General features: G+C 37.6%; 1 long non-coding RNA gene across 1 annotated transcript in view; it reads right to left on the reverse strand.

Moving 5' to 3' along the window:
- Positions 1–936: 936 nt before the first annotated feature.
- LOC108449595 overlaps positions 937–9,085 on the reverse strand; it is a 79,312-nt gene continuing 71,163 nt past the window's right edge. The window contains exon 3 of the long non-coding RNA XR_001865819.1: positions 937–2,239. This is a non-coding gene — a long non-coding RNA (uncharacterized LOC108449595). The remainder of the gene's footprint in view (positions 2,240–9,085) is intronic.

The following is a 9,085-nucleotide window of genomic DNA, read 5'->3' on the forward strand; positions in this document are numbered from 1 at the left end:
TACACTGAATGATGTAATGCTGTGAGTCACAGGACACTTTTAGGAGTCTTTGATGGTCTAAGTTGTTACAGCTGCCTATGAGGTCAGTGCAGTTGAGTCTATTATGGCCCATTATGGTCCCTCAGCAGAGATTACTACCTTCAAGCTACCTGTGAATGTCCCAGTACTTCCCAGAAGGGGAGTTATCACAGCTGAGTTCACTTGTGTAAGGACAAAGAGACAGTACCTGCATCACAGGGTTTGCCTTTTTCTTATCTCAGCCAACACCCAGCTGTAGCCTGAGGTGGGTCTGTGCTCACTCTCTGCACCTGGGTGAGTACTTTGCACATCAGCAGGTTGTCCCCTGAATTTTTAGGCTATCAGCATTCCCATCTCTCTTCCAGTATCACCTGTGGATACATTCTTCCCCCCAGATCTGGGATGATTGGATAATAGTACCTGCTTTACCTCAAATTCCTGTCACAGTCCAAATTCCAGTTAGTTGGATTGTTTGGGGAGGGGCGGACTACAGTGGTCACAGATGAACAGCTACTTCTTTGCAGTTTGCTACAGTAGGCAAAAGTCCACAATTTTAGCAATGTTTAAGCCATTAACCATTTCAGTGTCTCACAACCATGATACATGGAACAACTTGCCAGAACTGTTTGCCTATAATTCTCACATCTTTACCTGTGCTCCTTCCACTGCAATACTCACATAAAAGCTGTCAACTTCTCATAATAAAACCAGCTGAGTTGGGCTTATGATTTTAATTATTTATAAATTATTTAAAACAATTAAATTTTGTACTTAGCTAATCAGTGTAACTAAATACCAGTACTATAGTCACTGTCATCTGCTCTTTTTCCTTCTTGTGTTCAAAGGGCACATTTCAAATTAGATGTTAATTCCTAATGGAAACTTTCCTTCATGTGCAAAGGACCACACTCTGAAAAAGGGATTTTATAACACGTTTATTAAATACATTTATTTGAGGTCACAGATTTGCCGGTGAAGTAAATGGCTAAATGCCATTAATGTCCTAGTGCTTTAAGAGTTCACAGAATTTCTAGTTCTATATAATTTCCCTCTATTTCCCCAGGACTGGGAAGGCAAAAAGAGAACTGGTGTGGGATAAATCAGCAGATAGAGAACCCAACTGTATAAGGAAATTGGCATTAAAAACAGCTTAGAGTTCCAAATTTCAGCAGAGGTAAACAAAGAACAAGAGAAATAGCTCATTACAATGAAAACATTTTGCAGCTTTCACTGCATCATAATGTTCACTCCCAACTGCAATGGCTGCAATAGAAGTCTTCATCTTCAAAGGGTGCTGTATAAACATAAGCTATATTATTTTTAATGCAGAAGGAAGTCTTTCAGAATCAAAGCGTAAAAAAGAGATTTATGAACATAATTTTTTGTGTAATGCTCATTCAGTGCTGATTCCAGAAAAATATTCTAGATGTATTTCCAGATCGTATCCACTCTGCCTATTAGCAAAGGTTTTGCTTTGGCTATAAAATTTAAAATTGTCATAAATATTTTTTGTACTACATTTATTTATGGTGTGTCAGTGGTAGAACTATTCATATAGTAAAGATAATTTTCATAACAAGGATTGATAACTGACTTTCATTAAAGTCTCTAGAGTATGTCTATAAACCTTCAACTTACAGGAGCCTCACCTTCTGTTCCTTTTATCCTTCACAGAATGACACCACTTAAGACAATTTCCTAATAACTTTGTGTGTATTCGCCTCAAAGAGGCCAACCACTCTTTTGCTGAAATCCTACTCACCTTTATCTATTTTCTAGTCCTTCCCACGAGATGAAAGTATTAATTCCACAGTAAAACAATGTATATATAATTTACAGCATTTTCTGCACTACATTTCCAGTAATTTAGTCAACCTATAAACTCTTTTTCTCAACCTCCCTGGATTTTTATGACTGTATAAATGTATTCATACCCTAGCATCTATATAAGGAAGCTCTGCAGACAGGGGTATATCTTAAATTCTGATTCTGTCTGCATCTTGGTGTCTACCTCAGCAGCTCTTGAAGTCAGTTGCCTGAGTGAGAGATCTGTATGTCAGGCTTTTCCCTGAAAGTGGTTGTTCTTGTTCAAATCTAACTCATATAGGATGCATTAGATTCACTGTTGATATGAAAATCAATTGCTGCTTGGATCCACTGCTCATGTGCTGATCAGCATGCATGGAACAGCCATCACTTCCAGAAATCAATAGTTTGTTACCTGAAAATAATAATAAAAAAAGCACGTCAGATTGCCAGTACAAGAAGAAAGGTTCGCAAATCTGTTTCTGAAAATAGCACAGGGGCAGCTACTTTCATCTTTACCCCCATCTCCATCCTTCTCCAATCTAGCAGGTCCAAATGCAGAACCAGGTAATTAGGTTGAACATAGTTGGATCTATATTTTTGGTGCCTAACAGAATTCAAACTAAATTCTTTTCTATAGAACTGTTTGAACCACGTGTTGTTCTAAATGACCATCAGAAAACTTCAATGATTATAAAAAATGCCTGTGACATTTACAGTTTACCACATGCGCTGATGTAATTGTATGATATAAACAGACACATTTGCAAAATAACAATGAAATGAGAGAAAACCTGCTTTTCTTCCATTTTAAGGACATCATTAAAAGAGATAAGTATCTTATACGCCACATAGGGGCAGCTGTCTCTGACATGATCATATTCTGTGAAATCTTTGAATCTTCATATTGAAAGGTGTCAGCCAGACACAGGGTATCGAGACATGCTGCAGAAAGGCTGAATGCTCACAAAAAATCTTGGGAACAATTAGGTCTTGATTCATTAAGGTAGACATTAAGTAATGTGACAGTAAGAATCGTGTTTTATGTTAAAATGTTTGGCTAGACTTTTCAGTACGTGTTACAGAGAAAAGAAATGTCTTGAAACATGAATATAGTAAAGCTTTACATAGCTTGAAATGTTCATGATAGCTGGAAGCCAAGTAACTTCTTCTATGTTATCCACATCCTAGCATACATATTTATTTACACATATATACATGTAGATGTGTATTTCTAAGGTCTAAAGACAGGTAACACCCTTTTAGAGAAGACCTATTTTCCACCAAATAAAGTTACAGAAATGTATCAACAGAGCAGATTTTAGTCTTATGGTCAAGTTCTTTGATACCTAGCAGGGGTGCCTAATTAATTTGGGAGCACAAATCCCTTTCGTTTAACCCAAAATTTATAGGATTTCACAAAGAAACCACTGTCAGGAAGCAGGGATATGACTCAAGTTTAACAACAGGAAAAAATGAGTGAGAGGAAAAGGATGGCTGTCTGGGGGAAAAAAAAAAGATGTAGAAAAGTTCAAAAAAAGTCAGTCAAATGAACAAGAAGGCTGTAGACAAGTGTTTCAAAAAAGTTCATTGAAGAGAAAACTAAGCTTCCAAAAATAAATGTAATAATTCTTGCAATAATATCAACTGAAAATTTCAGAAAGGGCAAATTTGAACATTTGAATAGTTTGATTCTCTGAGTTGGTATGTATCTATTAATGATTCCTTTCCATCTTGAGATATCTCAAAGATATACAAAAGTCAAATAAGTCTAGATATTCATGAAAGTCTTTGTCATACTTTTGCACTTGCTAGGTGAGTTACAGTACTAGACCTCCAAATAACGTTTTAAATTGATTACTGTTACAGTAAGTTCAAAGTTAACAGATATCAGATAAAAGAAACCTCTCCTGTCTCTCCAGCTTAAAGGATGGAATGTTTTTACATGGTGTACCTAGTATTCCAAATTTGTGTATCTTCTGATTCATGGACTGTCCAAATGTTACAGTGAGTGACATAGTTATTTTCTAAAGTTTTGTCTACTATCACAGTAAAGTCTTAGAAATACATGCAAATAGATAGATGAAAGTAATTCATTGCAAACACTAAAATTGTCTTTCTCTTTAAAGAAAGGTTGCTGAAATCAATACATCTTTTGTCCCTGTATGTCTCCATAGGTAGCACTGGACGTTCAGTTTATTACATTACTTTGTTTCAGATAAAGGGCAGATTGTGGTGTGCGGTGGGTAACAATGTGTGACATAAGAGCACAGTGAACAAAGGTCAACAGTTTATCTGTGGAACACGTACATTTGCAAATCAAAATATCTCACTGACTTCTTTTATAAGTGGAAAATAGAAGTAAGATAGAAAAGTATTTCAAATCAGAATTCCTGCCATGAATTCTTATCCAAAAATCTTATTTTTAAAACTATTCCTAATAATATATGAGAAAGATTGATGCTCTGAGCTTGAGATGGAGTGCTTGTAAACATCTCTACCAATTCTCTAAATTTGGTCGTGGAAATTCTCCATCACCCTTAGGCTGAGAAGAGTGGAATTCTGCATACTGGCAATATAATATTAAGGCTTTTCATTTGCTTGTGAAAAATTTTCAGTTTATTCACACATTTGTGTATTAGCATTGTTTATTTTTTCAATTAAAAAAAATTCATAAAGTTGCAGGATATATTTTTGGACAATTTTTTGAATTGTCTCAAGCCTACATAAAGGGCAGAGGTTTCTCTAAAATAAAAGCCATAGAGTAAACTTTTTTCACTGTTCTTTTGAAACATTTGGGAGAAGTATTATCTCTAGTAACAACTGTATTGATCAAAAATATAAAGAAGTTCTTAGATGTCCATTTCTAGATTTTGGTCCTAGTTGCCTTTATCAGCTTAGAGGTATTCAGTCTTTCTCTTCCAGCTTCAAAGTAGAAAGAAAAACTACAGTCAAAGACAGTGTCTGGAAAACCATTCAATTTCCTGCTAATGCAGATCAAAGTATTTCTGAATTATATTGGAATAAAAGATAAAGTCCCCAGAAGAACATTACTCTACTGGTAAGGGTCAAGTCATGGCAGCTGGAATGTGTGTGTAGATCAAGATAATTTATGTAATGAAAAACATATAGATACACATATGTATATACATATGTGCAAATTTTTATTATCCATTTCAAGCTTACTAAAATGAAATTTAGCAAATTTTCATTACAGGATGCTGTTTTTATTTTAAAATATATTTATCATCGATTCATATTGTAGGATAAGTGTCCTGTCTAATGTATAAAAGGAATGACTGACCAGCCAAAAAAAAAAAAAAAACAAAAAACAATAAGTAGGAAAGGGGGAAATGGCATAAACCCACCAACCATTAGGAAGAAAAACAGAGAATACAGTGCTGCTTCAGTTTTGATTTTTCTCATCAGAGATCTGACACACATGACTGCCTTGACTGGAGACTAAGACCCACCAAGGACTGCAGTCAAAAATTATCAGCAAATGGCATCAGATGTGGGATGTTTTGTTATTACATCTAAAATAGCATATGATTCCTTACTAAAGAGTAATACTTTTCTGCTGGTAGTGATGATGTTAATTAGAAGCACGAACTATGAAATAACAAAGTGTGTTGCTTAGGAATTAATTCAATTAAGTTTAGTTATAAACTGGTCTGATTGTTCAGTCTTCTAAACATTCCCATCCAAATGACCTCTGATTTCTTAACTGGCATATTGATAAATACGTATGTATGAAAACATGCATTTACTTGCCATAATGGGAAGGTACCTATTAGTAGAGTGGAGCTTGATTAGTGAAAACCAGACTGATTTAGTGTGTAAAATTTTTTTTTTATAATTTTTCCATCATGCTTTATATTCCTGGAATAGGCTCCTAAACTTACACATACCTAACTCTCTTCCTACATCCTATTAAAAATTATTAAATAACACAAGCCTAATTCATCTGAACTAACTTCTGTAATACTTAATTCCTGCAGTCAAAAAATAAACAAAAGTGATACATGAAGAAAAAACAAAGAAACAATCAGACAACAGATTACTTTGTGTAGATTCCCATTCACTGCTAGTGACTAGCTCATAAACCTTCATCTCATGCTTTCTCACATTCGCACTGACTGTCGTGCTTACAAATCCTCTACACTTGTGTATAAATGACTGTTGATTCTGCCATAGTATCTACTCCACTGGGAGAAAATATAAATCTGTTCTGATCTCTTTTCTGGCCCTTTGCACCTGAATTAGATTTATGTGTTCTATTATAGACAGCTGTGATCCTTTCTTATACCTGTGTGCTGCAAAACTAAAAAATTCCTGAATCTAGGTGATTGCTTGTCATTTGCTAGATGGATACTGTGGAAATACAGCTTTTACCAGCTAGTCTCGTAGTTCAATGCCTTAGAAAGCCTCGGGCAGCCTAGAGAGGTAGCATGGGCAGTCCAGCATTTCAGTAGCTCTAAAAGCGGCAAATAGTAGCTGCAAAGCTGATACCACCAGTGGAAGCAAAGAGGGAGAAATACAGTCTTCAGTTTGCCTAATTCCCGTGATTAGAAGCTTTCAAACAGAAACAGAGACACACAGATGTTCGCAGAAGGATTGCAAAGCCAAAGAGGGTGGGCCCCCTCTTGGGTCCTTCTTTTATTTGGAGAAGGGGAAAGGGGAGGACTGGGGGCGGACCCGGGGTGAGCGGCCAATCAGACACTGCTAAAGAGTCTGAGTTACATTTGGTTTTGCCCGTGCTTGGAACAAAGCAGCACATGGCAGAGGCAAGTCCTGGCTTGTCTTGGGGAGGGGAAAGGAAAGCTCGGAACAGGCAGCAACAGGATACAGTTATCAGATTAGTATAGAACCATTAATTCTATAAAATAGTGAAGTTGAAAACTAAATTACTATATCCAAATGTTTGGGTTTTTTTACAGATCCTTTAGATTAAGAGTCTATTGTACAGAAATTCAGAATTTTTTTTACAGTAGATTAAAATGTTCTGTTATCACTTTATCTTGTGTTTCCATTTTCTGTTTTTCTGATAAATTTTTACTTCTTTCTTGATTAAATTGATATTTCTAGTAGAAATATTCTCATCCAAAGCCAAAATCTGCAGTATCATATGGGCTATGGCCTTTGCAACCTTGTTAAATATACCCTCAGTAAAACTAAACCAAGCCCAGTTCAAACCTATTCTTTACTTCTTGATTAAATTATCAGTTCATCTCTCTTTGTGGAAAAAAAAAAGGGAAAAAGAAAAACCTGAACCATTTCACTATTTCATTGACAGATATCAAAAGCTGATCAAATACTTGAGACAGCTGACTAACTTAGAAAAAATTACCATATGTATTGGGTGTGCATGACAAGGTTTAGGTAGCAGGGAGACTAAAGGGGTGACTTCTGTGAGAAGCTGCTAGAAGCCTGCCCTGCATCCAACAGAGCCAATACCAGCCACCTCCAAGAAACACTGGCCACTGGCCAAGGCTAAGTCTATCAGCCACAGTGGCAGTAGAACCTCTGGGATGTATTTAAGAAGCAGGGAGGAGAAGGGAACGAACAAACACTGTAACAAAAACAAGCTTGCACAAAAGCACTTGCAGCCCCATAGAGGAGTGAGAATATGTGAGGGAAACAACTCTGCACACCAAAACCAGTGAAGAAGGAAGGGGAGGAGGTGCTTCAGGTGTCAGAGCAGACATTCCCCTGCAGCCCATCATGAAGACTATGGTCTTGGAGGTTAAGAGTGGAGCAGATACCCATAGAGGAGTACCCACTCGACCAGATGGTTGTGTCCAAAGGAGGCTGTGACCTCTGAAGCTCCTGGCAAGATCTATAGACCCGTGGAGAGAGGAGCTCACACTGCAGCAGGTTCCTGGCAGGACTTGTGACCTCATGGGGGAACCACATTGGAGCAGCCTGTTCCTGAAGGACTGCACCTCATAGAAGGGACCCATACTGAAGCAGTTTTTGAAGAACTGCAGCCTGTGGCAAGGACTTATGCTGGAGAAGTTTGTAGAAGACTGTCTCCCATGGGAGGGACCCCATGTTGGAGCAGGGGAATAATGTGAGGAGTCCTCCCGCTGAGGAGGAAGGAGTGGCAGAGAAAACCTGTGATGAACTGACTGCAACCCCAGTCCCTGTCCTCATGTGCAGCTGGGCCAGAAGGATGTAGAGAATTTGAAAATAAAGCCCAAGAAGGGAGAGGTCAGAGGAAGGTGTTTGGCAATAAATTAAATCAATTTCCCTAAGCAGAGTCTGTTTTGCCTGTGACAGTAATTGCTGAGTTTTGCCTAATTCCCGTGATTAGAAGCTTTCAAACAGAAACAGAGACACACAGATGTTCGCAGAAGGATTGCAAAGCCAAAGAGGGTGGGCCCCCTCTTGGGTCCTTCTTTTATTTGGAGAAGGGGAAAGGGGAGGACTGGGGGCGGACCCGGGGTGAGCGGCCAATCAGACACTGCTAAAGAGTCTGAGTTACATTTGGTTTTGCCCGTGCTTGGAACAAAGCAGCACATGGCAGAGGCAAGTCCTGGCTTGTCTTGGGGAGGGGAAAGGAAAGCTCGGAACAGGCAGCAACAGGATACAGTTATCAGATTAGTATAGAACCATTAATTCTATAAAATAGTGAAGTTGAAAACTAAATTACTATATCCAAATGTTTGGGTTTTTTTACAGATCCTTTAGATTAAGAGTCTATTGTACAGAAATTCAGAATTTTTTTTACAGTAGATTAAAATGTTCTGTTATCACTTTATCTTGTGTTTCCATTTTCTGTTTTTCTGATAAATTTTTACTTCTTTCTTGATTAAATTGATATTTCTAGTAGAAATATTCTCATCCAAAGCCAAAATCTGCAGTATCATATGGGCTATGGCCTTTGCAACCTTGTTAAATATACCCTCAGTAAAACTAAACCAAGCCCAGTTCAAACCTATTCTTTACTTCTTGATTAAATTATCAGTTATCTCTCTTTGTGGAAAAAAAAAAAGAGAAAAAGAAAAACCTGAACCATTTCGCTATTTCATTGACAGATATCAAAAGCTGATCAAATACTTGAGACAGCTGACTAACTTAGAAAAAATTACCATATGTATTGGGTGTGCATGACAAGGTTTAGGTAGCAGGGAGACTAAAGGGGTGACTTCTGTGAGAAGCTGCTAGAAGCCTGCCCTGCATCCAACAGAGCCAATACCAGCCACCTCCAAGAAACACTGGCCACCGGCCCAGGCTAAGGCTAACAGCCACAGTGGCC

This window comes from Corvus brachyrhynchos, unplaced genomic scaffold (assembly GCF_000691975.1).
Source record: "Corvus brachyrhynchos isolate BGI_N302 unplaced genomic scaffold, ASM69197v1 scaffold28, whole genome shotgun sequence".
NCBI classification, from domain to species: domain Eukaryota; kingdom Metazoa; phylum Chordata; class Aves; order Passeriformes; family Corvidae; genus Corvus; species Corvus brachyrhynchos.